General features: G+C 41.2%; 1 protein-coding gene across 1 annotated transcript in view; it reads right to left on the reverse strand.

Moving 5' to 3' along the window:
• Window positions 1-20,805, reverse strand: part of RASGEF1A (RasGEF domain family member 1A) — a 323,907-nt gene extending 303,102 nt beyond the window's left edge. The window contains exon 1 of the mRNA XM_027859043.1: window positions 20,681-20,805. The gene's annotated coding sequence lies outside the window, so the exon portion shown is untranslated. The remainder of the gene's footprint in view (window positions 1-20,680) is intronic.
• Window positions 20,806-27,557: the final 6,752 nt, after the last annotated feature.

Here is a 27,557-nt window from a genome sequence, read left to right on the forward strand (position 1 = left end):
ATCTCCAGAACATGCCCCAGCACCGGTGCCCCTACCCCCTATCTCGCATCCCCTTAATCGGCTCTGTTTTGCTCTGGATGCCAATGGAGAGAAAGCATGATTGCTCCATTCTTCGTAAGGAATAGTACATTGATTGCCATTAATGCCTCTGCCCACAAGCCAACTGTGGGTCTAGAAATACAGTCCATTATAACCAGCCTTTCAGATGTTTTAAGCATTTACTCCCACTGCATCTCCCCTTCCCAATAAGGGAAAATAGCACCTTGAGAGATGGATAGTGGGATCAAAAGGACTCTGTTTTTCTGCATCAATTGAGGTTTGCTAGGTAACATGGAACTTTGGAAAACATACTTGGTCTGGGGTCAGAGGACCAGGGCTCAAATCCCACTCCTGTTGCTTACTGTTTGCATGACCATGGAAGAGTCACTTAACTTCCTTTGGTCTCAGTTTATTAATCTGTAAAATGAGTGGTTTGGACTACATGATCAAGTTTCCTTCTGTAGATCTATGATCTGTAAATCCTCCGAGTTAAATAACCTTCATGTATAGGGCCTGGATTAGATTTCTGAAGTCCCTTCTGACTCCAGGTCTCTGATCAGGAGATCTTATAAGTTACATAAGTTCCCTAGGACTCCATTTCCTCAACTAGAAAATGAAAGGATTGGGCTAAATGGTCTTTGAGGTTTTTGTAAAAAAAATTCTTAGCTCAGTACTTGGCACATAGTATGCACTTGATGAATGCTCATTTCCTTCCTTCCTCCCTCCCTCCCCCCTTCATTCCTCCCTTCCTTCCTCCTTCCCTTCTTCCTTCCTTGAGTAGAAATAGTCTTGTATTAGAAATTAGGAGACTTGGGTCTTAGACCAGACTTGGCCATCATCTAGTTACCTTAGTTCTCCCTGGGACTCAGATTTCTAACTTGTAAAATGAAAGGCTTTGACTAAATGGGCTTGAAGAGCCCTCTCATCTCTGATACTCGATGAGGTGTCGCTGAGTGTTTTTCTAACTTACCAGTTCTAAATTTTCCCCACATAATAACTGTGACACAGCTTATTACACTGAGGGGGATGGGGAGAGGAGAGATCCAGGCAGACAGACAGACAGACAGAGGCAGAAAACAGCAATGAGATATTGGGAGATATACAATTAGAGGTTGTGATGATGGAGGCGGTGTGGACAATGACCGCAGACTAGTTTTCTACAGCAATGATGAAAACCTGTCTCCAGGAAGAAAACAGCAGCTAGTGACCTGACAGATAGGGATGGTGGAAGGCAGGGATGGGGGTGGGGAAGCCAGTTTGGTGTGTTAGCCCGAAGTGAGCCAAGCAGAATGAGGCTGTTGAGTAAAACCCTCCCATCCCCAATGGAAATAAAGCAAACATTAATGTGTTGATTACTGGGAGCGGGCAGGAGGCTTCTCAATTATTAATTTTTATTATTATTGTTCTTAACAATCAGCTTTCCCCCTCAGGGGATAAGTTGAAAGTCTGTTCTCCTAAGTGCTTTCAGGATAACTTCCTGGGGGCTGAGGAATGTGGCAATGGCAGAGGAAGGGAATATGCTGCTTCCTTCCCAGATCATCCCGGAGGTATGTCCTCTGGCTAGGAGCCCTGGTTTCCTTCCCAGACCCAGTGCCTCCATATGGAATGCGGGCCTTCCTTCAGCCAATTGAACTTGGAACATTGGGCAGGGAATCAAGAAGCCTCAGGTTCTAGATCTCCAGGTGAAGGGGCTCTCCTGAATCAAGTGCAAATAATTAGTGATAGCAATAACTCAAAAAAAGATAAGAAAGATAATTCTCATTTACATAGCACTTTAAGGTTCGCAAAGCACTTTACATACATTAACTCATTTGAGCCCCCGTTCTACCCTGTGATTTGGGTGCTGTTATTATCCTCACTTTATAGAAGAGGAAACCAAGATTCAGAGTGGTACAGAGACTGGCCCAGGGACACGCAGCTAGTATGTATCATGGTGTAGATTTTGAATCCAGCTCTTCTTGAAGGAGGCAGCCATTCTATTTACAGTAACAGGCTACCTCCTTCAAGAAGACCTGAATTCAAAATCTACCTGTGCTACATACTAGTTGTATGACGCTGGGTAAGTCAGTCAACCTTAGTCTGTCTCATTTCCCTCATCTATGAAATGGGGATAATAATAGCACCCACCTCATGGGATTGTTGTGAAGAGTAAAGGGCTAGAGGGGTAGAAAACAAAACTATAGTTATTTTATAAGGCAGCCTCCAAGTAGGTGGCCAAAGAGAAAGGGACTCTGGTGTTGGAAATTGTGGTGGGAAGAATGGAGAAAGGAATGGGGCTTTTTGTTAATGAGGGTTGGATGAGTAGGTCCCTGGTTCCTGTCCAAAGCTTTAAGGTCACGACTGAGTCTTGATCATTCTATCCTGCCAGGGCAGCCTAGATGAGGCCCTTAAATCACCATGAAACTCAAGGCTTATTTATTTGCTCCCAAGGAAATGGCCAACCTCTCCAGTATCTTTGCCAAGAAAACCCCAAATGAGGTCACAGAGAGTTGGACATGACTGAAAATGGCTCAACAACAAAAATGGGCCTCTCTAGCTGAGAAGCATCTAATTCATTCCAAAATCCTGTCTGGGACTATGTGACCTTGAGCAAATCAATTAACCTCTTTCTTCCTCAGTTTCCTCATATGTCAAATAAAGAAAGGGTTTGGTCATATGGCCTCTTAAGTCCCTTCTAGGTTGAGATCTATGATTCTATGCTTGCAGTTTGGAAATCTCACAGTAGTAACACTAGCCACATGCCTTGGGACTTATTTAAAGCCTCATGGACCTTGAGACATGGATGTTTTCTAAATAGCCATTCAAGCAAAATCTGTTTGGCTAGATGAGAAGCCATGGACACAAATGGAGAAGACTAGCGTCAGAAGGATTGGGTTCTAGGTCAAGGTGGCCACTAACCTGAAAGAGATTAGTTAACTTCATAGTTAACTCCTTCTTCTTCTTCTTCTCCTTCTTTTTCTCCTCCTCCTCCTCCTCCTCCTTCTTCTTCTTCATCTTCTTCTTCTTCTCCCTCTTCTTCTTCATCTTCTTCTTCTCCTTCTTCTTCTTCTCCTTCTTCTCCTTCTTCTCCTTCTTCTCCTTCTTCTCCTTCTTCTCCTTCTTCTCCTTCTCCTCCTCCTCCTCCTCCTCCTCCTCCTCCTCCTCCTCCTCCTCCTCCTCCTCCACTGATTATATTAGTTGGGGGAACTCCAAGTAAAGAAGTTCCTTCTCCCAGTGCAAATCACATACCTTCTGCAACTTAAAGTCTTATAAATTTGTCAAGCAACTTGCCCACTGTTACATAGGCAGCATAATACATCAGAGGCATTATTTGAGCTCAGGTCTTCCTTACTGCAAGGTTAGCTCTCTAGCTCTCTATCTACACATACATAAAATATATATATATATATACATACATACATGCATGCATGTACATACATACATACCTGCATACATATATGTAGTCCTGCTTAAAACCTAGGATCCTGAACTTGTTTTTTTTAAAATATGTGTTTTGATAGCTATGTTCCAATATAATTGCTTTCCTTTGTAATCCCATGTATTTGATTTTATGCATTTAAAAGCATTATTCTAAGAAGAGCATCACCAGATTCATAGGCATCACCAGACTGCCCAAGGGGTCCATGACTCACAGAAGGTTAAGAACACCTTCCTTTAAGGGTCGTTGTGAGGAAAGTGCTTTGTTGGCTGAGAAGTTGTAATGCTGGCAGTGTTGCAAAGTGAAAAGGTGAGACTTGGAATCAGGAGCATCAGCTTAGTAGGGTCCATGGAATTCATCTAGCCCAGCATTTCTTTCCCTGGGGGCCAGGAACTCATTAAAAAGTATTTTAATAACTATTTCAATATAATTTGTTTCCTTGGTTTTCCTACTTATTTTATTTTATACATTTAAAAGCAATTCTGAGATGGGGTCCAGACTGCCAAAGGGGGCCGAGACAAAAAAGATCAAGAACTCCTGATTTAGACCAACTCTTTCATTTTTCAAATGAAGAAATTAAGGTCTCAAGAGCTACTCAGGTAGTAAATAATAAAGCTGGAATTTAAACCCAAGTCCCTCCAAGTACTGAGTTCTTTACTCTGTACAATCAGAGTTCAATTTCTAACTCAGCTCCTGAAGCCACTAAAGCTTGGGCAAATCAGTTAACCTTCCTGAGCCTCAGTTTCCTCATCTGTCAAATAGGAGGTTATAATAGTATAAAGCATTACATAAATTAGGTCATTAATATTATTTTTTGGGCTTCTGCTTTTTTTTTTATAAAATAATGAAGTCGGACTCAGCTGACACTCAGATCTCATAGTTTTCAAATTCTGTAGTGTTCTGAGGCATGTCAATCATCAAGAATTTGTCACCTTCAAATGTCCAGCACTGTGTATCCTGTGGTTGTTTAACTCTGATCACCTAAATAACTGAGGGACACTCCATCTGTTTATTAATGCCCTGGCCCCCATCAGTTCTTTTTGCTTGATCCCACTAACAATGGCTAGAATTCCAGATTTTTAATGAAAAGCTTCAGTTATCAGAATGTGCTATGGTCAAAACCAGGAAACTAAAGCCCTCACGCTGTCATTTGCCCTTTCCCTGGGTTGGTCCAAATGTACCATCATGATTGGATGCCCACATTGGATGCATAGATGCCCATGCAGTCCATCAGGACCTCTCAGAGGACACCTGTGGCTTTCAAAGCCATCAAGTCACAGGAAAGACCTATAACTCTTTTTATTAGTAATACTTAAAGGGGATTCTGTAGTAGCTGAGCAGATCCAGCTGGTAGCCAGGGCACAGTTATTGCTGAGGTCTTTCCCTATGGTGCCATAATGGAAGGGGTTGTTGGGGGGCCATTAGAGAGGATCATAGATCAATAGTCCAACCAAGTCCAACCTTCTTATTTTATAGCTGCACAAGCAGGCTCAGAGACATAAAGAGACTTGGTCAAGGTCACAGAAAGGTAGTAAAGAAAAAGTGAGGATTCAATCAAAACTAATGATTGGTTTAGAACCTTAAATTCTAGAACTGACATGAGCTGTGGGGTCATAAACAAGTCACTTCACTTCTCTGAGATGATTTCTTTTTCTGTAAACATGAATACCTGAAGCATTGATTATTTCAGCATTATGGGGAATTCCCAGTGTAGAAATTCTTTCCACAAATGCAGGTTACAACCAATATATGAATTAGTTAAAAAACTCTTATTGTAAAAATGAACGGTTGTGAAAAAACTTAAGAACTTTGATCAATTAAACAATGAATCATGATTCCAAAAGACTCACAAAGAAGAATGTTGCCCACTGCGTGGCAGAGAAATGATGGACTAACATGCAAAATGAGAAATAACATTTTTGGACATGGTCAACATAAGAGTTTGTATTACTAGACTATGGTTATATGATTCCTTCCTTTCTCTCTCCCTTCCATCTTTCCTTCCTTCCATCTTTCCTTCCTTCTTTCCTTCCTTCCTTCCTTCCTTCCTTCCTTCCTTCCTTCCTTCCTTCTTTCCATCCTTCCTTTCTTCCTTCCATCCTTTCTTCCTTCCATTGGGTGAAGGGAGATGGTAGGGGAAAGAAAAGGCTTGATTGTGGAAATTTTAAAAACAACACCACCACTAAGGTCCTAGGGAGTGGTCAAAGGTTTAGAGAAGATAAATGACAGGTTACATAGGTCATAAGCATAAAAGTGGATTTGAACTAAGGTCTATATGATTCCCAGGCTCCATCCACTCTATCATACAAAGCTACTTTCATTATCCACAAAAAAGAGATAATACCATTTGAACTGACCATCCATCAATAGGTCATGAGAAAAGTGCTTTGTGTTTAAAATGATATACAAATATAAGTTATTGTTGTTTTTCCTGTTAAGGTAGTCTTACAGAATGGCCACTGTTAGGCTTGTAGTCAGAATGTATGGGTTCAAGTCGTACATTTGCTTTGTAAGCCCAAGCAAATCCCTTAACATCTATGTGCCTCAAACAACATCACGGGACTTATGGGCCAAGACACAGACAGATTACTATCATCATCTGTGGCAAGCATTCCCATACAAGAAGTTCCTCATGGATCCTTTGAGTCTTTGTATGTTGTTGTTACTTGAAAGTCTGTCTCCCATTTTTTTTTCTTTCTCAGCTGAATGCAACCTGTCAGAAATTGACTGCATATTTACTTGACAGGGGGGAAAAGGGGAGGGGTGGCATTAAAAAATCTTGCAGTTACCAACATTCACTTTTGATGGAGCTGAAAATTAGTTAAACCATTCTGGAAAACAATTTAGAATTATGCAAGCAAGGTTAATAAACTATTCCTAGCCTCTGACGCAGAGATCTCACTGCTGGGACTATTACCCAAGGAGGTTATCGACAGCAAGAAAAGCTTATGTGGACAAAAATATTCACAGCAGCAATATTTGATATAGCAGAAAGCTAGAGGAAAAAAAATGTGCCCCATGATTGGAGAATGGCTGAACAAATTGTGGTCTATAAATGTAATGGAATATTATTGCACCATAGGGAATAAAAAAAATGTGAAAAATTCAGAGAAACAGAGGAATACTTGTAGAATGGGATATAGAGTGAGGAAAGTGGAATGAGAAAACAATATATAAAATTACGGCAATATGAATAACAACTAAACAGCAAGGCCACAAGACTACAGTCACAGCCACCAGGCAATGTTGGAAGAATGTGCTAATAATTGAATGCATACTCCTTGGAGACAGGGACTGTTTTTATTTTTGTCCTTGGATTTTCAGTTCCCAGCATAGTGCCTAGGACACAGCAGGCACTTGGTAAATGCTTCCTGGATTGAATTGTCACCATACCATCAAGTCAAAGCACATTCTTCTGTTTAGTAAATGAGAGGTAAACGGTAAATCACAAATGTGGAAAATGACATGTATTGTCAGTTGCAATCACCCACACACACTATTAGGCAGTTTGGGGGAAGTGTACTTCACACAGGGAGGATTGTTTGGGTATTGGGGGGAGGGTTTCAGGAAAACAAAGGCAAAACCAAAATGTTGCCATAGAGTCTTCCCAGGCTTGCTGGGATACACAGTCCTGGTCTAAGTAAATACACTGTCTGCTCTATAAACTAGCCCCCTGCAAAGGTATCGAGCCTTGTTTTCCTTTCCCTTCTTTCCTTTTATTTTCTGTTTGTGTAGATGGAATTGATTTTTCAATATAAATTGCTTTCATGCCATGTGGAAATACAGGCGGCCTCCTGCTTGCTTTTTGTCAACTTCTCTCTCCACTTGTTCCTGCCCAAGATGGGACCAATTTGGATTTAAACTACACACTAAGAGAATGACAATAAAGTAAACACAAATATTACTGTGAGTGGTTTCATTGACTCGCTCAGCATCACTTCCTGAAAGATGGATGTTGATAACTCCATCCTGAGTGGGCAATGGTGAGCTCAGTTGATTAACAGAGAACCTAGGGAGTATGATGGCATAATGATTGACCTTATTCCCTAGCCCAGTGTCTTGTCAGGTCATATAGGTAGGACCCTATCATTCCTGGCTGAAAAATCAGACCCTTGGAAAGGGAAAGAAATAATACAGGAAAATGGACACTGGATTTAGAGACATAAGACCTGAATTCTAGCCCCTGCTGCTTGCTATCTGTGTGACCATGGGCAAGGTATGTAATTTCTCTGAGCCTCAGTTTCATCATATGTAAAATGAGAGGGTTGGACTAGATATTTTCTTTCAATGCTTAATCTATGATCCTTTGACCCCTGGTTTGAAAGCTTGGGAATCTGGCAGTCTTTCTTCTGCAGGTTATTCTACCCTGATGCTCTGGTTCAAGTGCCTTAAGCTCTTGCCTTAGTCCCTGTGGCCACTGCCTTATTTATAGTCCACTTCTAGTAACTGTGGTTATTGTTATGGTTCGCCATGCCTGGGTGTCCATATTAGTGCCCTGACCACTATCCCAGTGCCCCAAGACTAGGTCCTGCCCTGTTCTTGTCATTCTCTGACAGAATATAAATACCTTGAGAGCAGGATCATTTCACTTATTGTCTTTGTAACCTCGGTCTAGCACAGTGTATGGCCCGTAGTAGGTGTTTTTCCATTGGTTGCTTCCTCACATAGATTGCACTCATGTCCTCATGATAGCTCTTAATCACCTTCTGCCAGACCACCCTGCCATCAGCTTCCTGTTGACTTAGATTTCTGCCATTTGCCTGCTGTCAGAACTCTAGAAACCTTATCTCTATTTGGGAAATTGTCCTTGCTATTCTGTCTTACTTACGTAGTCCATTTTTTACTTTTTTCCAAGTACTCTGATAGTCCTTGTGACCAAGACATTCTTTTCTCTGAGGCACTACACGGACTTATTGGGCTGTTACTGTCTTCCTATGGGCTTGCTCTTTGAATATCTCTCAGTCTAAGTTATTTCTTCATTGGGTATGACATTTTATTCTGTTCACTCATATGCCCAGCCTCAATTTCTGGGTTAGGAGCATGTGCTTGAGTCATCCTTCCCTCTCATATTTCTGGATGATGGAGGAAGGCATTCCTTGGTCCTCAGCACAGTAGCTAAGATGAGATACTACTTTCTGTAAAAAAAAAAAAAAAAAGTCTGACTTTGCTTTCTGTTGTGGTTTAGCCCTGGGCTTCCTGGATGCTGCATCAGTAGTAGGCTGTGTGGACACTGCTCAGGGCCTGTGTCCCATTGTGACAAGAGTTCTGGTGCTACTCTGCATCAGAATTTGCTCCTTCCTATATCCAGGTCTGTCTCCTATTGTGGGACTGTGGTGCTTCCTAACATGCCTTCCACCTAGCACAGCTTCTCTCTATTTAGGAAATCTCTAGGATTCTGTTAGTCTTTTTGTGTAGTCCTACACTAAATAGAGGAGTTTATGATTAAATCTATTTTATTACATTTATCATTATTCTTTTTTGGTGAATTTTAGAAGTTTACAGAGATGCTATGAAGAATTGCTGTCAAACTCAAATAGAAATGGATCCTTGTGGGCAACATTGATTTAAAAAACCAAAATTAATATTATCTCTATGGCATTGTATTTTTATTTATTTTGTTAAACATTTCCCAATTACATTTCATTCTGGTTTAAGTAGCACTTAGGAGTTTTGTAGGTCGCAATCTGGCCATGAGTTTATGGGGGTATCTGGGGTCCTTTAGGTTCTATCATGGTACCATCTTCTCTCAATCCTCAGTTGCATGAATTTGGAGGATGGGCCACTTTTCCTTTCTTTCCCTTTCTTCCCCTACTGCCATTAGGATTGCAGAACATTGTCCATTGATTGATAGTACTGAAGGATATAGAACAAGCCAAAATAAGAAGGAAGAGAGGAAAAAAGGGAAAAGAAAGGGATTTTTGGGGGAATAAAGAAGTGTGCTATCTTGCTGTTTCAGGGATATACATGATAGCCATCAAAAGGCGAAGATGTGACTTTTTATTCACAAGCAATGATATAGGTATCAATGCATTGCAATTCCATAATAATTACCTAAAGGAATCCCAGACTCTCAAAAGTAGAGAGTCATGTAGCTCATCCCATTCCTGAATAAAAATCCCCTTAGTAACTTCCTGAACATGGAGGCATTTAGCCTCCTTGACGTAAGTCCTGGTGAGAATGGTTATGTGTAGAAGAGGCATACCTAGGAATTGTTATACCTGGAGAAGTTCCACAAACCATTTCTAGGACAAGCAACATAAACTTTGCCATCACTTGAATGGGGGTAGCACACTGCTCTGGCTTTGGAGGGACAGGGAGAGATAGAAACCTTATGAAGAAGAGGAACAGAGTGGGGGCCATTGATGTGCGAGATGACTATTTTTACTAATCATTCTCACTAACTAGGTGCTAAATCATGTTGATTCTGCATTGTCATCATCATCCTTTTAAATGTGAGGTTCTCTAAATTCAGCTCCCTTAGGCAAAGTCCCATTTGCACTATGGTAGTTATAGCTCCGGTGCATAGTCAGAGTGAAAGGATTCTGGGAGAACCCATTTCTGTCCCTCTGTTTTCTCCTACCCCCTCCAAAAAAATACCTTCCTCAAGAACCTAATTGGAGCATGTCTGAAATTCCACCATCTTCCTGGTTCCCTGAGAAGCTGAGGATAATGCTGAGGCTTTCCAAATGAATAGCCCTCTGAAAAGAAAGGTAGCAGGATGAGATGATAAAAAAACAAAGATATCTTTTACGTCAACATTTTACCTACTTGCCGTATAATGGGTCTTTCCTCCTTATCTCTGCCTCTTGGCTTTCTTCAAGCCCCAGCTAAAATGCCACATTCTACAGGAAACTTTTCACAATCCTTCTTAATTTTAGTCCTTTTTCTCTGAGGCTACCTCCAATTTATCATATATGTATATGTATAAACATATATATATATATATATATATATATATATACACATATTTATATATGTGCACATTTATCTATATGTCCAGATCTATGTATCTCGTTTGCTCAAAGTTGCTTGCATATTGTCTCTCTATGAGGTCCTTAAGAGTGGAGACTGTATTTTGCCTTTTTTATATATGCTCAACACAGCACCTGGCACATAGTAGATACTCTATAAATGTTTAACGACTAACTGAGATTGGCATTACACTCAGTTCCTGGTGCCACATTTTAGAAAGATATTAACAAACTGAAGAACTTCCAGAGAAGGGTAATCTGAATAGTGATAAACTTCAAGATCATGCCACATGAGGATCTATTAAAGGAAGTGGAGGTATTTAGCCCAGAAAAGAGAACACCTACAGGGCAGAACGTGATAACTGTCTTCAAGTTTTTGAAGGACTGTCATTTGGAAGAGGGAATAAAGGTGTACAGTTTTGTCCCAAAGGACAAAGGGTGGAAGTAGAAAGAGGCAAAATTAGACTTGACATCTGGGGAAATTTCCTAATAATTACAGTTATTCAAAAGTGTGATGGGCCATTCTGAGTAGTACTGGGTTTCCCCTTCCTATAAGTCTTCAAACAAAGGCTGATTGCCCATTTGTTATAAAAGGAATTTTTGTTCAGGCACAGGTCGGGTTAGATGGCCTTGGAGGGGCCTTCTAATGCTGAGATTCTATGATGCTGGGCTTCATAGAATGCTGGGCTTATTACTTTAGCTAGGCGGTTAAGGGAACCCAGCATCTTCCACAACTGGATCTTCCCTTTATCTGGGTGTACACTTTATTTAAAATGCAAGGCAAGTCACAGAGCAAAAACTTTACTGTATGGAAAGTCCTTTCAGACCCCAGGCAAAGGGAGATGGGAAATGGTTGTTGTAGTACTCAGCTCTGATCCATTTATCAAGTTTCTGAAGCCAGGTGATAAAATGACCAACTTCTGGGCTGCATGCTCCGGGTCACCCCTATGGTGACTCTGGGTGGTGGTAGTAGAGAATTCCCTCTACCTCCAGCTGGGCATGGTTGCCATCCTGAGCTCCTGGGCCCTAAGCAAGGACAATTGTCATCATCCTTTTCAAGGATTTCCAAACCTGCTGTCTTTTGCATCTTTTACCTGCCCGTGCCGCTCTGTGTCACACTTCCCTTTCTGTGCCCCGCATTTCCTACCTTTAACAAATATTTCTCTCCCCAAAGACTCTGTTATCCGTTTTCTACCTATCTGACGTATGAGGTGTCAGTCAATCTGCTTGCCCCTCCCCTACCCCAACGGTGTTTGTTTCTTTAAGTCTGATTCCCATGTCATAGGTTTAGAGGTTTTAAAGGAAGTTTATGCATCAGTGAAAAGATGAGGGAAGCATTTGGGGAATTCAGAGCTCTTCAGAGGGCCTGGGGAGGCAGGGTAGCAAAGGAGAAAGGGCAGGAGATTTGAAATTAGAAGACCCAGGTTTAAATCAGCTGTGCTATTTATGACCTGTGTAGCTTTGGGCAAGGCAAGTCATTTAAGCTCTCTGAGCCTCATTTTCTTCACCTGCAATATGAAGGTTCTTTCCAGCCCACACTACGTGAGCCTACTCTACCTAAGTGTAAATTTAGCTTTTGTCTTGATTTTTAGAGGTGGGTTGGCTTGGGTTGTGGGACAGGATGGGGCCGTTCTGTGAATTCATTGTTATGGGGAACTTCTAATGAAGAAACTCTCTCCATCAACGCAGATTAGTGCTTGCTCTTTAATTTATACTATCATAGCATTGCTTGGATCAGTGAGAAGTGAAGTGACTTGTCCAGAGTCCCACAGTCAGTATGCATCAGAGGTAGCAGTTGAAGACATATCTTCCTGAGTCTGAGGTCTGTACTCTGCCTTCCTAAACTTCCAAGAATTTTACAGTTATTATAGAAATTACTAGCATTGTGTGGATGGAGGGGAGGGGAGAAGGAATGTATGCAGAGGTGTGTTAGTGACATCTCTCTCTAGGTAGAAGCTCCCTAGAAAATCAAATTCTCTTGCTTCCTGTCCTGGAAAATGTTTCTCATTTGATTAATATGAAGACTTTGGCTGAAACTGCTAGGACTGTACTCTATATGGTAATTAAGGCTGCCAGGGGTTCCTTATCATCTGTCCATAAAAATTCAATCTGAACTGAAATTAAGCACTAAGGGGCAAAGTTCTGTGCCAGAGAAAATGACTTTACAAATTTTTCAAAACTATTGGGTTGGGGAAAATTATGAGGAATTAAAAACAAAATAAAACAAAACACCCAAAAACCCCCCAGCCACTCAAATGAGTGGTATCCCTCAAATGCACTAAGGGTTTGGAATCTGATTTCTCCACTGTCTGGCTTCATTTGGATTGGAAGAGAAGTCACTAATTTGTAACAGGAACCAGGACTCTGGGGCTATGGAATGTTGCTTTGACTACCTCTATATTGTTATAACTGGAATCTTTTTCATGGGAGGGGGAATTTCACCTTCATTCTCAAGTAGGTGGGCCTACTGAGTATCATGCCAAAAACCCTGACTCCACTGCCTAGACTTGTTTTATGTAATTTTTGAATTTACTCAGCTAAAGTGTTCGTCTAATTTCTTACTGCGGCGCAAAAGTGACCATGGGGTCTTGAAGTCTGTGGCTGAAAAAACACAAGCTTTGGCACATTTTAAAAACTGGAAAGCCTTCAAGAATGGACCCACTGACTGATTATATATTGTGTATTTGCTATCTGAGGTCCAGCTTTGAAAAAATACAGAGGTTCATCATCAGTTTGGACATTTTTTGGCAGGGGGTGGGAGAGGGAAGAGAGGGAAGGTGGCAAACAACTCTTGATGACCATCTACTAAATTGTAAGAGGACTGAAATCTGCATTATTGAAAGGAGCATCTTGGGGGAAGCTAGGTGGTGCAGTGGATAGAGTACCAGCCCTCAAGTCAGGAGGACCTGAGTTCAAATTTGGCCTCAGACCAAACACTTGACACTTACTAGCTGTGTGACCCTGGGCAAGTCACTTAACCCCAATTGCCTAAAAAACAAAAAAGAAAAAGAAAGGAGCATCTTCACCATAAATCAATAAGCCAGTCAACCAACAACACTTAGTAAAAGCTTGTTGTGTGTCTGAACTGTACTAGGGACACAAAAATGATGATAAAATCATCCCTGCTCTCTAGGAGCTTACATTTGATTTGGGAAGGCAATATACACAGAGATAACTCACATTTATACATATGTGTGTGTGTGTGTTTGTGTGTGTGTCTGTGTATGACTCAAGATAATATTTTGGGGAGTGGGAGTGGGGAAAGGAGGAAGCATCATGGAGAAGATCCTTTAAAGTATTTAAGAATAATGTCTGGGAAATCATAGAACTAGAAGGAACCTTTAAATCCAGAAAGTCCAATCCCCCAGTTTTACAGATGAGGAAACCAAGAATTAGAAAGTAAAATGACTTTCCCCAAATTTGGCAGGTAATAAGTGGCAGATCTGAGATCTGAACACAGGTCCTCTAACTCCAAACAGAACATTCTTTCCACTGTAGCATGCTCTGACAGTCTGTAAGCCTTATCTGCCTGCCCAAGTTTCGATCTGAAAGCAAAGGGCTTTCTGAAGGTAGGGTCAGTATTTATCCTTGATCAATCTGGATATTGCCAAGTAGATGCTTAATGAATAATTTTAATGGTGAGGTTGATGCTAATAAATATGCAGTCACTGAAAACTTTTAAACTAAATGTTCTCTTGCTGAATGTAACCTGGATTTCCGAGGCTAGAACCTGAAGAAGTAGAGAAGGGATAATTCTCCATGGATAATGAATAACACTGTACAAGTAACCTAAAAACATCTCTCGGCAAGTTTCACCTGTGTTGTCTAGTTGCTATTTCCAAAGTCTCCTTGTAGTCATATCCATAGCTCCATATTCCTAGGCCATCTGCCCAGCACTAAATTCAGTGGCACAAGGAAGGGGTATGGTTATAAAGCCACCACCAGAAGAAACTCCTTTTTTTAAGACAAGATTTTTTTATTTTTAAAAATTTATTTATTTTTAGTTTTCAACATTCACTTCCTTTTTTAAAATTAATTTATTTTGATTTATCAACAATCACTTCCATATGCTTTTGATTTTGAAATTTTTCTCCCCCTTCCTCCCCACCACCCTCCCCAAGATGGCGTACAATCTGATATAGGCTATACATATACATTCCTATTAAACGTATTTTCACATTAGTGATGTTGTAAGTAAGAATTAGACCCAATAGGAGGAATCACCAGAAAGAGGAAACAAAACTCCACAGAAGAAAAAAAATAGCAAATAGTATGCTTTGATCTGCATTCAAACTCCATAGTTCTTTCTTTGGATATGGATAACATTTTCCATCAGGAGGCCTTTGGAGATGTCTTAGATCCTTGTATTGCTGAGAAGGGTTCAGTTTATCAATATTAGTCATCCCACAATGTGGTTATTATTGTGTACAACATTCTCTTGGTTCTGCTCACTTCACTCAGCATCAGACCATACAAGTCCTTCCAGATTTTTCTGAAGTCAGCCTGTTCATCATTTCTTATAGCACAATAGTATTCCATTACATTCATATAGCACAACTTGTTCAGCCATTCCCCAACTGATGGGCATCCTCTCAATTTCCAACTCTTTGCCACCATAAAAAGAGTTGCTATAAATATTTTTGTACATGTGGGTCCTAAGAAACCCCTTCTCGAAGAAGGAGAAGGCTTTGCCCATGCCTTGTGGTTTCTTTCATCTTAGTATCTAATGGGGTTCTGTGCTAGGTACACATTATTCTCCCTTCCCCCATACACGTGCCATCAGCCTTGACTGCTGCTCTGACTTCCATTTGATGAGCCTTGCCTAACACTCTGGGTGAGCTGACACGCTGGAGAACCTTTTGGCTTGATCATTCTAGTTCTCTGCCTTCTGGTTATCCTTTCTGATCATGGCCACACCCTCTGCATAAGGCATACTATCAGAGTTCAGACCCATTAATTTCCTTTAAAAGAGAGTAGAGGCAGGGATGCAATCAGAACCAGAACAGAAATCAGTGTTTCCTCACTAGATACACATAGGTGGTACAGTGGATAAAGTGCCAGATCTGGAGTCAGGAGAACCTGAGTTCAAATCCAGTCTTAGATATTTACTAGCTGTGTGACCCTGGGCTAGTCACTTAACCCTATTTACTCCAGTTCCTCATCTGTAAAATGAGCTGGAGAAAGAAATGGCAAACGACTCTGGCATCTTTGCTAAGAAAACCCCAAATGGGGTCACGAAGAGTTGGACACGACTGAAATGATTGAACAACAATGAAGAAAAATTACTATTCATTATTATATAAATCATTAATGTAAAGTACCACTCAGTACCTATCTCTGTCAGAAGATCACCGTCCCTTTTAGTCATCGGGTTCCCAGCTTCAAAGTCATCCTCCATTCTTCCTTATCCCTCAACTTTCATATCCAAGACAGGGCTTATCTCTGATCCTGTATTCCCAGTGGTTACTACTGGAATGCTGGCTTCATTTCCAGGACTGTTACATTCAGGGAAATAACAGCATTCAAGAATGCTTTGGCAAATGTCTACAATTCCTTGACTCTTTTTTGATGGCTCCTGTCATGTTTTTCTCTGAGATTTCCCATGCCACAGCCATCCCCAAAGTACTAAGATCTGGATCCCTCTTCTTCTGGTGGGAAAGAACAATTCTTAGAATTTTAGGATAATAGAGCTGAAAGGGACCTTAGATCTAGGCCTACAATGTCATTTTACAGAGAAATTAAATGACTTCTAGGTTCTAGAATGAACATAAGTGGCAAGACTAGAATCCAGGTCTCCAAAGGATTGCCATCCAGATCTCTATGGATATAACAGCACTCCCCACCTCTACCGGTGGTGATAAATCTCACAAAGAATGGAATCTCACCAAGGCTGTGAATCTCAGCTGTGGAGTGATCACAAGATAGGAAACACAAAGGAAAAGAATGGTCACCTTGGGGTCTGAGGTACAGTAATCATTCTTCTCCCATACTTTGATGCTGAGTTTCAGGCTTGAGCTCTGGATGGCTGGCCTTAATTAGAAACTAATGCAGCTTTCCTAAGGCAATCACATTAAGTCAGCTCTTAGTCCGAAAGCAGTTGTCTCCACACACCCTTTGAACCTGATAGCCCAAGCCCGTGACTTGGGTAATTAGGGAAGCTGTCTGGCATAGTTAATTATAATAAACGAACTAGGTTGACATGATCCAACAAGAACCCTTCTAGGGACTGAATCCACTAGGGTTGGGACTATTTCAGTCCAAGATTTGCATAAGCTATGGATGTCGGCCTGAGTTTTTTTTTTTTCCTCTCTCTCTCCTTCCCCTCCTTCTCTTCTCTATGTTGTTGCTAAGTTACACCAAAAATATTCTGTCTCTGTGTGAACTGTCTACATTTAAATAATTTTCCAGGTAGAAAGAAGCCATGAAGCTGATGACATTATGATGTCTCCCAGGGACAAAATAAACTTAATAGTGGGGCATTTTTGTATCCTTTACTTAGCCAGAAAGAGTCTGTTTGTGCTCCCAGGAGTTCTTCTCAAATGTGAAAGCCATTGATGCCCCATGCAGTGGAATAAACAGCTCCCATGTTGTGCCTGGAGGGTCCCAGCATTCACGATTGTAAGTGCTTCTCGGGAGCAGACTACTGTTAGACTGTTTAGCCCAATGGCTAGTGGAAGGCAAGTCCGCCTCAGCCTCTAAAATGCAGGCAGCCCTCCAACTCTGACCCTGGACCCTTAGTCAGTCAGTCAACAAACACCTAGTAAGTACTCTTTATGTGCCAGATGTGGTGCTAAGGGCTGGGAATACAAAGAAAGAAAGAAAAAACCTATGGGAGAGGACTAAGAAGACTGGAAATGTAGGAAGGGCATGTTATGAAGAGCTTTAATTGCCAAATAGCAGATTTTATATTTGAAGCTAATGGTAATTGGGAACCATTAGAGTTTGTCGAGTAAGGGAGTAACATAGATCTGAGCCTAAGAAGAATAACTTTGGTAACTGAGTAAAGGATGCTTTTGAGTGAGAAAGGACTTAAGGCAGGGAGATCAATTAGAAGGCCATTGAAATTGTCTAGAAACAGGAAAGAAGGAGAATGTGAATGGGAAATACATATCTGAGGTTGTTGTTGTTCCATTGTGTCCAACTTTTCATGACCGCCTTTGGGGTTTTCTTGGCAAAGAAACTGGAGTGGTTTGCCATTTCCTTCTCCAGCTCATTTTGCAGATGAGGAAACTGAAGCAAACAGGGTTAAGTGATTTGTCCAAGTGTCTGACGCCAGATTTGAAATCATGAAGATGAATCTTTCTGATTTCAGGCCTGGAGCTCTATCCACTGCACCACCTAGCTGGCACCTAACTGAGGCAGCTTTTGCAAATGCAATCGTCACTTGTCCACATTATACCAGAGACTAATTGGTTTACCACTTGCCATGAAATTGTATAACCCACACATACCTCCACACTCCCTAATTCAAACATGTGTCTTGGGATTACTACCTATATTCCAGTATGCTTCATGGAACCAACAATTCTATTTAATTCCACAAGGATCTATTGAGTATCTCCTCTGTGTCAGACACTATGCAACTTGATGAGGTTATAAGGACAAAAAGACAAGACAGTTCCTACCCTCAAGGAACATGTTTTCTATTGCATTGAAATGACATGTACCCAGATACATATACGTGATCAAAACACAATTATTTGGTTCTGGGAATAAGAGAAAGAGTTATAGTTTTTGTTTATTTAAATCTTTTTTAGCAAACCATGAAATTAATAGCACTCCTTTAGGTCTCGTGCTCACTTCTCCATAATTCCTTTCTGGAGTTTTAAGTTACATAGGGTGAATGGGACTTTGATCTAGGGTGCCAACATCCAGGAAGGTGAGCTTCTTCAAGGGACTGTGCTTCCTTGATGAGGTGACCATTGTCCTGATACCTCCTTGCCTTATCATTGCTAGGTTGTCATGCTGAGAGTCCTGTAGCCTGGGCCTGCCTTCCTACAAAAGCAAGGAAAAGGAGGGCTCTCGAGGGGTTGGACTACCCTTCTTTTAGCATGATTACATCCACAACTGGATTGTTTCCTTTACCACCACCGGTCAGCTTCCCTACCATCATAATGACCTCTGTGTCATCAATGCCACCCCCCTCAACTGTTTTGTCCCATTTAAAACATTTCTACTTGTAGCTCTACCCCTATCACTGCCCAAGCCGAGAATACTTGCAAAATAGCACAAAAGAATGGGATAGCCTCTAGATGAGGATGTGGAGCTCACCTGGCAACATCCTTAGCATGCCTAGGGAAGAAACATGGCAGACTCTCTTCCACTGTAAGGCCTCATGTGCTTCTACCTTCAAACCACCAAGCCCAAGTACCACAGTCTCCCACTGCCCAAGAAGAGCCAAACCTCTTCCTTGAGATTTTTGCCAAGAGTTGCTCATTCAAGGAATTGAGTTCTAGAGAATGGAACTAATCTATTGGGCAAGGCCAACTTTAAAGCATGGGAGAACCAAGTTCTATGGATGGCATAAAAGGGAAATTAGAGGGCTAAGGTCCCAGCAATTTCAACAGACAGAAGGCTCATCACTCACTCACCACAGAAGGTGACAGATTCAGTATGTCTATAAGACTCTAGAGAAGTCATTAATTCTAGAAACAACACAACCATAACATTTTAAGCGTCTCAGCATGCTTCCAACATCTGCTCAAATGCCAAGTTTATTCTAGTTCTGCCCAGCCTTAAAGATGTATCATGAAAAGCATAGCATGGCCTTGCAATGACTCTGGGGATTTGGATACGGAGAGCTAGAGATGATGGGTAAGGCTAATGAATACAACAATTCCCTGGGTAGGGAGAAAAAAAAGAACATAATTCCCAAACTCCTCCAAATGATCAAGATTTTTCCCTGGCCAATGACCTCTTGTAAACATTGGGTTTGGAATCCACAGCGGCAGTGGGGATCTTAGTTGGGTTACCAGATGGAAGCAACATATAACTTGCCCTCTTCCTGGGGTAGACTGGATCCTTCCCTCTATTTGAAGAACTAAACAGACTATTTAGTTTTCTTTTTCAAAAATAAAGAGGCAAGAGTGCGGGATCCATTTGAAAATACCCTACTGAGGGACTTGAACAACCTGGTCCTTATCTCTCCCAAGTCTCTCTCCTGTCTAAGTCCCACCTGGCTGAGTATCCCACAAACAGTACCTTGCTCAGCACAGTAGACTGCCAGGTTTTGCTTTTGGAACTCCTCTAGCCTCCCAGCCCCCACAAAGGCAGATCCTTGGCTCTTAGAGCCTGTTTAAAGCAAACACATGAGGTGCACCCTGTGTGGATGAGGAGGCCGTGACAAGGAGGCAGCAGCTCCAATTAGAAGACAGAAATAGGGGAAGTGCAGGACTGCAGCAACAGAAAGCTGCCTGTTCCTGTGACATGCCTTCCCAGCCAGATGAAAGAAAACCATCATAGAGGTAAAGAGGGGGATTCAAGGCTTCTGGAGCGGGGTGGCTGCTGGGCAGCGGTAGCCAATGGTGAGGGAAAGGGATTAAGGAAGCACACTGCCCTTGCCAAAAGGAAACGTCTCCTGCCTAAAGTATAAACAGCCCAGAAGGGACTCGGAATACTCATCCCTGGATGGCATTGCTACCTCATAAGTCTTGGAGATTTAAGAAATAGTTTTAAGTAACTCCAAAAAAATGAATTAGACCTATCCAGCTAGTATCTTGTCGGCTTCCTGAGGAAAATACTGAATGCTAGGCTGCTTACAGCAACCCATGAGACCAACTCACGAAGTGATGAAATTGAAGAAAATAAATCCCAAAGGAGTAGATCTGCCAGGAGCCTGTATGACACACAGGAATGGTCCCCTGTAGCCAAGCCTAGAGACCACGGACCACTCCAGACTTGTGTAATCCCACTCTCATTCACAGGCACAGGTATGTATGGAAATTGCATCTGGAAGTTGCATCTAGGTTGCAATGTATAAAGCACACCGTGTGCCTCACTGCGTCTAGTCCCTTCCTCCCTTATCTAGCCCAGAAGGGGTTAATGCCTGGGAGGTATCCTGATGGCATGCAGTGCCAGGTGCTGAAACACCCACTGGAAGTCTCCTCATGCTAGGCTGAGCCCAAGCCTGGCAGCTCCCCACAGCTCCCAGCAGCCCCCCACAGCTCCCAGCAGCCCATCCCTGAAGACACTTTGAAAAGAAAAGCAGGTAAAGAAGAAACCAACAAACAATGAAAAAAAGAAGCTTTTTTACCTTTGTCTGGTCCAGTGTAGCTTTTGGGCTGTTCCCCGACCACGACCAGAAAAATAGAGGTTATTGCCAGATCCCAGTGATTCATCCTAAATGACAGAGTAGACTCACTCTTTGCCCAGGCTGCCTGCCTCCACTGTGTGACAGCTGCCGGCTGGCTTCCCAACTCGCAGCTCCCATTCTGCAGCTTGCTGCAGGGGGAGCGTGGGAGAGAGAGAGAGAGAGGGAGAGAGAGAGAGAGAGAGAGAGAGAGAGAGAGAGAGACTGAAGAGGGGGGAGAGAGAGAGAGAGAGGGAGAAAGAGCAAGGAAGCTAATGATAGGAAGACTGCTGCTGAGACAGGAAGATACCATTCAAAGCTCTTCTCCCCTGTTATTGCTGCTCCCATCCATTGTGGAGAAATGAAAAGTTTCTTTAAAGGCAAATTAAAAGACTCTCTGACCACTATATTTAAAATGCCACTTAAAAAGTCTGCCCACTTGAATGAGAATCCAGTGTTTTTTCAGCCCTGAGGACAGGTTGGGAATAGGGAGGTTGCCCGGTTCAAATGGAATCTAAGTCTAGAAACCAAGATGGGTTCTAAGCCTAGAATTCAAGATTCCAGGGGTGTTGGTTGGGGCCAGCTTTTGAAGAACTTTAAATACCAAGCTGAAGACTTTATAATTGATCTGGGAGGTAATAGGAGCCACTGGCTTTGATGAAGCAGGGAAGTGATAGAGTCCAACCTGTTCCTGAGGAAAAATCACTTCAGCAGCTGAGTCAAGAATGGTTTGGGGTGGGAAGAGATGAGACAGGGAGGCTAATTAGAGGGTTATTGAAATAGTCTAGACACAGTGAAAAAGAGAAGTGTGGGGGGTGGGGAATGGAGATTGCCTCTCTGAGGTGACTTTTGCAAATATATTCATCTCTCCACCTGAGAGTTGTTGGTTTGTGGAGTTGTTGTTGTGGTTGAGGGTTCCTCTAGGGTATTTGCAACTGCATGTTCTCTGGACCAGAGCTGGGAGAAGCCAAACTCCCAAACACCCTCACAGAACACAGTCCAATCACGATCCTGCTCATCTCATGAAGTGTCATCAACAAACTCCTCAATTACATCACTGTCACTTTGATCATTGTTGTTGACAAGCAGGAGGCATAGCCAGCAGGAACAGCTGCCAGATGTTGGTCAAAGAATAGCAGACTTGTCCCTGCTTTTCAAGGGGAAGGGATTCTACTCTATAAGAATCAGTGTGCACAGAAGCATCCAGGGGGATACCATCAAGAGAAAGGCTGAAGGCCAGAGAGTAGATCCAGTTATGAGTGTCTTAAGACCAAATATTCAGCTGATTATTATTTGATGAGGGCTAGGCTCAAATACTACTTTTTTTCAGCCAAAGAAAAGGTTTATTAGAATATCGTCATATTGGGCAGACTCTTAAGAGTCTGAACGTTAGTGAGTTGTTGACTAGATTGTAAGAATCTGAGTAGTGTCTAGATTTTAAGAATCTGAGCACCTTAAATCAACTACTACTTTTAAGATAAATGTATATGTATTGATGCTAATGATTTATACGAAACCTTTGTCCCAGACAGAAGGCCTCCTGAGAATTCTCTCCTCATAGAATCATAGAACCTAAGAGTTGGAGGGAACTTGAAGAATCATCCAGAAGTTCCCAAACTTATTTGGCCTACTGCCCCCTTTAAAAAAATTACTCAATGACCTCCTGGGGTTAGGTTAGGTTAATCCTTATTTTTATTTAATGCCTCCCAATTGCCTGCAAGGCTACTACCACCCCCCTGGATCATTCCAGTGCCCCCCCCCATCATTCCAGTGCTCCCCAGGGGGCAGTATCGCCCACTTTGGAAACCTATGTTTCTACACCTATTTGATGCCTGAGTCTTTTCTACAATATCCCAACATGTGATTATTTAGCCTTCTTCTGAATACCAGATGAATTAAACCCTTTAGTGTTTCCCTCCTCTCCTCTCTCTTTTTCCTCTTCCAGCCTAATTCTTATGTTCTTTTCTTTTCCTCAACTATCTGTGTTCTGCCATGCTGATTTCTGCCTCTTTGCTGTCACTATGCTAATCATTCATCTTTTCTAATGTGGTTTTGCTATACCATGTGTTTTGTCTTTCTTTATATCCCCAGTACTTAGCATAGTGCCTGGCACATAGTGAGTGCTTAATAAAGGCTTGTCCATTATTGTCTACTGCCCCCTCTTCTCTGTTTATCTCCTACTCGTATTTTAAGTCCCAGCTGACATTCTCCTCCTCAATGAAGCCTTTCCATTCTTCTCCAACAACTTTTCATTTATTGTCTGAACATTTACACGAACGTCTTTTTTTACTAGCAGTATATAATACTGAGTAATATACTCTCTAATTCACTAATCTCTATGTATGTTGTATGTGTGTGTGTATGTGTCTTGTCTCTCCAATTTGACCTCTCTCATATGGTCTCAGAGTTTTTCATTTGTAATTCTCATTTATATTTGAATCAATTGTTCCTGGTCACAATCCAAAAAGAGCGCCACCAAATGCCACATATGCATCCATGATCCCATGCCATCCTGTCTCCTCCAGCAGATTGTCTCCTCTATGATCCCCACTCTCTCACTAATCTTTTGTCTCTCTCTGTGTACTAGGTGTTTCCTGCTGCCTAGAAGCATTCCCAATCCTCTTCCATTCTTTTTTTTCAGATAGTAACTATAGTTTCTATTTATAATTTTTAATTTTTTTCAATTACATGTCAAGACAATTTTTAGCATTCATTTTTACAAGATTTTGAGTTCTAAATTTTTCTCCCTCCTCCCTTCCCTTTCCCTCTTCTGAAAATGGTAGACAACTTGATATAGGTTATACATGTGGTATTATATAAAACATATTTCTGTATTAGTCATGGTTGTGAAAGAAATAAATCAAAAGAAAAAAAATCACAAAAAAGAGTAAGTTTAAAAAGTATGCTTCAATCTGCACTCAGAGTCCATTAGTTCTTTATCTGTATGTGGACAGCATTTTCCTTCATGGGTCCTTTGTACTTGTTTTGCATTATTATGTTGCTGAGAAGAGCTGAGTCACTCGTAATTGATCATCACACAATGTTGCTGATACTATGTACAATGTTTTCCTAGTTCTGCTCATTTCACTTTCCATCAGTTCATTCAAGTCTTTCCAGGTTTTTCTGAAATCTGCCTGTTCATCACTTCTTATTGCACAAAAGTATTCTATTACAATCATATTCCACGGCTTGTTTAGCCATTCCCCAATTGATGGGCATCCTCTCAATTTCCAATATTTTGCAACATGAAAAGGGCTTGTAAAATATTTTTGTCCATGTAGGTTCTTTTCCCTTTTTTATGATCTTTTTGGGATACAGAACAAATAGTAGTATTGCTGAATCAAAGGATATGCACAATTCAGTTGCCCTGTGGGCATAGTTCCAAATTGCTCTCTGGAATGGTTGGATTAATTCACAATTCCACCAACAGTGCATTGGTGTCCCAATTTTCCCAATCCTCTCCAATATTGGTCATTTTCCTTTTTTGTCATATTAGCCAATCTGATGGGTGTGAGGTAGTACCTCAGAGTTGTTTAAATTTGCATTTCTCTAATCAAAAGTGATTTAGAGCACTTCTTCATATGCCTATAGATAGCTTTGATTTCTTCTTCTGAAAGCTGTCTGCTTATATCCTTTGACCATCATTTATCAGTTGGGAATGACTTGTATTCTTATAAATTTGACTCAATTCAGCATATGTTTGAGAAATGAGGCCTTTTTCAGAGACACTTGCTGTAAAGATTGTTTCCCGGCTTTCTGCTTTCCCTGTAATCTTGATTGCATTGGCTTTGTTTGTGCAAAAGCTTTTTAATTTAATATAATCAAAATTAACCTATTTTACATTTCATAATGCACTCTATCTCTGGTTTGGTCATGAATTCTTCCCTTTTCTATCCTTTAAGAGTTTGGATGCTACACTGTCTGGTACATATATATTTAGTATTGATATTACTTCATTGTCCATGGTACCTTCTAGCAAGATATATTTTCCTTCCTTATCTCTTTTAATTGGGTCTATTTTTGCTTTTGCTTTGTCTGAGATAAGGATTGCTACCCCTGTTTTTTTTTTTTACTTCAGCTGAAGCATAATAGAGTCCGCTCCAGCCCCTTATCTTTACTCTATGTGTGTCTCTCTGTTTGAAGTGTGTTTCTTGTAAACAACCTAATGTAGGACTCTGACTTTTGCTCCCCTCTGCTATCTGCTTCCATTTACAGGACAGTTCATCCCATTCCATTCACAGCTATGATTATTAACTGTGTATTTCTTCCTATCCTATTTTTTTCCTGTTTGTCCTCTCTCTTTTTTCACCTTTCCCCTCCTCAACAGTGTTTTGCCTCCATCTACCACCTCCCCCAGTCTGCCCTCTCTTCTGTCAGTGCTCCCCCCTTTACTTAATCTCCTCCCTTCTTACTTCCCTATTGGCTAAGATAGATTTCTATATTTAACTGATTGTGTATATTATTCCCTTTTTTGAGTCAATACTGATAAGAGTAAGGTTCAAGGGATGCCCACCACCCACTCTCCCATTTTTCCCTCTACTGTAATAGGTTTTCTGCACCTCTTCATGTGAAATAATATACTCCATTCTACCTCTCCTTCCTTCTGCACCCAGTGTACTCCTTTTTCTCATCCCTTAATTAGTTTTTATGTCATTCCTTCCAATTCACCTTATACCCATATCTTCTGTCTATGTATATTCCTTCTAGTTGTACTATTAGTGGTACAATTTTTAAGGATTATAAGTATCATTTTCCCATATAGGGATGTAAAGTGTTCAGCTCCATTGAATCCCTTATGTTTTCTTCTCCTTTTTTCCTTTTTAGGCTTCTCTTTGGTCTTGATATCAGAGGTCAATTTTTTTTGTTCAGTTCTAGTTTTCTCCTTATGAAAGCTTGAAATCCTTCTATTTTATTAAATCATCATTTTCCCGCTTGAAGTATTATGCTCGATTTCTCTGGGTACATGATTCTTGGTTGTAGTTCTAGGTTTTTTTGCCTTCTGAAATATCATGTTCCATAACCTCTGATCCTCTAAAGTTGAAGCTGCTAAATCCTGTGTAATCTTGATTGTGGCTAACCGATATTTGAATTGTTTCTTTTTGGCCATTTGAGTATCTTTTTCCCCTTGACCTGATAATTCTGAAACTTGTTCCTTGGAGTTTTTATTTTAGGATCTCTTTCCTGAGGTGGTTGGTGGATTCTTTCAATGCCTTTTTTTGCTCTCTGGTTCCAGGATATCAGGACAGTTTTCCTTGATGATTTCTTGAAAGATGCTATCCAGGTCCTCCTTTTGATTATGGCTTTCAGGTAATACAAGATTCTGACATTGTCTCCCCTGGATCTATTTTCCAGGTTAGTTGCTTATCACATGAGGTATTTTACATTTTCTTCTATTTTTTTATTCTTTTGAATTTGTTTGATTGACTCTTGATGTGTCATAGAGACATTAGCTTGCACTTGCACTATTCTAACTTTTGAGTTGTTTTCATCAGCTTTTTTACTTCCATTTCCATTTGGTCAATTGCACTTTTTAAGGAGTTGTTTTCTTTTTCCAAGCTATTGACTCTTGTTTCATAATTCTCTTGTATCACTCTTATTTATTTTCCCAATTTTTCTTTTAAGCTCCTTTTTGGCTTTTCCATTAGTTCTTTTTGGGCTTGAGACTACTTCCTGCTTTTGTTTGGGGCTGTTCTGACATTGTTGTCCTCCTCTGAGTTTGTATCTTGATCTTCACTGTCACTAAAACAATTCTTTATGGTCAGATTTTTTTTTTGTTTTTTTTTTTATCATCTTTTTTTAAAAATTTTTTCCTTTCTTTTAAATTTGAACCCTACTCCGAGGGTGGAAAGGGCACTATCTCAGGTTTCTTGTGCCAGGGACTGGCACAAGCCCTGGCTATTTGCCTGGTGCTGCAATGATGTTGTCCTGAGGTCCACAAGTGACCTTTGTGTCTGGTGCTATGCTGAGGGCCTAGGGAGGGGAGGTGGCTGATGCTGCTGGAGGTTGTAGGGGTCTGACAGTTTACCTGGTGCTGAACTGGTGTCCTAGTGCTGGTACTTGTATATGTTGAGGCCAGTGGGGTATTTCTGCATTTCCCCAGGGTTATGCTAAAGCATGTGGAGGTCTGGTCACTGGGTTGCCTGTTTGCCCAGGACTATACTAAAGTACATGGTGGTTCTCAGAGCTGGAGACTGCCATTTCCCTGACTATGCTGAGGCATGTGGGGGGTCCTGGTGTTGGCATTTGCCTGCTCCACTGCATTGTGGCTTAGGACCTCCCACTGGTTTGCTGAGGTGGAGCTTGCTTCAGGCTTGCTGAAACACTTTTTGTCCTGGACTGAGCTCCCTTTTTACATGAGTGAGACAGATCTTTCCTGCCAATCTCCCAAGTTTCTTGACATAAAAGATTGTTTTGCCCTGTCTTTTTGCTGGTTCTACTGCTCCAGGATCTATTTTGGGGTGCTACTTTATGGTAATTTGGAGGTAAATATGGGAGGGTTATGGCAATTTACTGCTTACTCTGCCATCTTGGCTCCAGGAAGTCAGTGTTCCATTCTTACAAACAAACAAACACACAAACAAACAAACAACCACCTTATTTAAGTAGCCCATCCCTGCTAGCAATCATCCTACATCCCTTCTCCTTTTTGAGGCTAAACTCCTTGAGAAAACTGTCTATAATCAATGCCTCCTCTTTCCTCTCACTGTCTTCTTAACTTTCTTCAGTTTGGCTTTATACTTCAATTCAACTGAAACTGCTTTCTACAAAGTTACCTAGGATCTCTTGGTTCCCAAATCTAATGGCTTTTTGAAAATTCTCATCCTTCTTGTCCTCTCTGTAG

The sequence above is a fragment of the Vombatus ursinus genome, unplaced genomic scaffold, assembly GCF_900497805.2.
Source record: "Vombatus ursinus unplaced genomic scaffold, bare-nosed wombat genome assembly UNPS02000749.1, whole genome shotgun sequence".
Classification (NCBI taxonomy): domain Eukaryota; kingdom Metazoa; phylum Chordata; class Mammalia; order Diprotodontia; family Vombatidae; genus Vombatus; species Vombatus ursinus.